Source organism: Rattus rattus, chromosome 11 (genome assembly GCF_011064425.1).
Source record: "Rattus rattus isolate New Zealand chromosome 11, Rrattus_CSIRO_v1, whole genome shotgun sequence".
Taxonomy (NCBI): domain Eukaryota; kingdom Metazoa; phylum Chordata; class Mammalia; order Rodentia; family Muridae; genus Rattus; species Rattus rattus.
The window spans coordinates 34,412,572-34,414,830 of NC_046164.1; the positions used below are offsets into that span (position 1 = coordinate 34,412,572).

General features: G+C 44.8%; 1 non-coding gene across 1 annotated transcript; it reads right to left on the reverse strand.

Moving 5' to 3' along the window:
- Positions 1-638: 638 nt before the first annotated feature.
- Positions 639-766, reverse strand: LOC116912987. Its single transcript, XR_004389550.1, has one exon. It is a non-coding gene; the product is annotated as a small nucleolar RNA SNORA17 (small nucleolar RNA).
- Positions 767-2,259: the final 1,493 nt, after the last annotated feature.

Consider the following 2,259-nt stretch of genomic DNA (forward strand, 5'->3'; position numbering starts at 1 on the left):
CATGTCCCTGAGCAGCAGGCTAGATCAAGGATGTTGACCTGGCCTTTGGTGGCAATAGACTCTTGCTGCTGTAGGGCCATGAACCCAGATGTGGCCCTGCTACCACAGGCTAGGACTCCACCGTAATCCTAGGTGGCATCACTGGCTATTTCCATTAGGCGGTCCCTCACTACACTCAAATCTCCAGTTCTACCTCTTTTTGTTGTGTCCACATCTTTCTGCTTCTCTTTCTCTCCCATTTTTCCACCAGTTACCTGCTCCTCTTAGTGACACTCAGGGTCTCTGAGTGTCTAGGGTCATCTCAGGAATGTTCCTGGGAGTGCTATGCCTTACTTGTGTATAACAATGCACGAGGGGTCACCTTCATCATGGTCTATCCCCCCCCCAAGGCTTGCTTGACATGCAACTGGTGGTCATCTCAGGGTAGCTCCCTGTCCAGGCCCCATGGCCCTGGTCTGGTGGTCATTATGGGCTTGCTCCTTACCTGGCCTGCCCAAGTGACCCCATGCAAGGGTCGTGTGTCTAAGGCTCATCCTGCCAGGGTCTTCAGTCCCAGACTGGGTTTTCCAGTTCCTGGGAGCCATTTAGTTCTGCTTGGTGCCAGACTGGTGGTCATCCCAAACTTGTTTTTCTGAGGGGATGTTAGGCTACTAATCATTCAGATGGTCATAGATCAGAACGCTGAGCCTTGACATAGCCTCTCCTGTGCCACCCATTGATGCACATGGGACAGAGCAGCCACACCAGCAATGCTTCTAGAGACAGGGAGTAACAGATGATCATTGTTTCCTCTGAGTAGTACAAGAAAGAGTGAACCATAGGTACAGTGTGTTGTTGACACAGGCAAGGTTTTCATGGCTGTGTGTCCCATGCATGTGACAGGCAAGCCAGTAAGACTATGTGGATGTCATTGGCATTAGTCCCTCCAAAGGAGATGCTGAAATTTTCTAATAAGAATGGATGAACTTGAGGATTGGGAAAGTGTGATTGTTATTCTCAGGAAAATGTGGATAATCCATGTGGCTTCAGATGGCAACAAATGAAGTTCTGTAGATTAGAGAACTTAGCTTTATACCCCCTCCACTGGCATGGTGAAAAACTCCCCATCTTTGTTAAGAATGTTGAATCCTCTGGCTCTGTGACTTTAACTCAAGGTGTACGTGACACACAACATACTGAGAAGCCACTGTGAAAGCTATGCCATTACATGACACAAGGCTTCAAGGGGACCCAATATCACCTGCAGTGGGAAAACTGGAGGACGACCTGCCAGGCTTCTGAAAATTCTCACTAACTGAGAAGCAAGATAGAAGACCAGGGAGGTTAACACCTCTCGATGAGCCAGAGAAAGTCCCATCTGAGTCCCATCTGAGTCCTTTTTTTTTTTTTTTTTTTTTTTTTTGGTTGTTTGTTTTTCCTGTTTCATTAGTTGTCCCGTGAGGAGTGGCAAGGTGTCATTCTACACATGTCATAGAAGGGGAAGATGATTGGACCAGAATTGACACATTTTCTTTCCCACTCTAATTTTGTTGCGATCTCTCTCTTGGAAAGATTTTCCATGAAAAGACTTTTGTATGTACTTTATCTGTTCACAGTTTCAGTGGCTTGTCTGCATCTCTATTCTGAACCAACCATTACCCTTTAGAAGCTTTTCATGTCATTTTTTTTTAAAAAAGGCTCTCTTCTCCTTTCCACAGCCATGAGAAGAATAGAAATAGCTAGAGCTGTTAAGCGAGGAGTTGGCATCATTATCTCCGTAATCGGATGTCCTCTTGATGTAGAAGGATTTCCTCTGAAATGATACAAAAATGAGAGCGTTTAAGCAAAGAATACCATTGTCATAAGGATTTCATCCAGAACAGAATTTGACCCTTTAATTTCCCACTTCTCATCTCCCTGAAATGTTAAATGGGGGAAAGTTTGGTGTCAATACTTACAGAAGCAAATCTTCCTTGCCGGCAGAGTTGCTCAATCTTGTGTGGAATCTGGCAAGCAGAGATTTGAGAGTCCCGAGTTCTTTAAACTCAACAACTGCCTGACCCTGATTATCTCACCTACCCTCTCTGAGCCTCAAGTTCCCTGCCTACAAAGTTGGAGTCATAACTCTTATTATTTCATATTGAAAATAAGCCACGGTCTGTGTTAACATAGCTAAACTAGATGCAGTCAAAGGAACGTGGAATTGCTGTTTGCAAGAGAGCAGGCAAAGCTAAATAAGGAGAATATAACAAGAGTTACCCATAAAAAAAGATGCTCCTG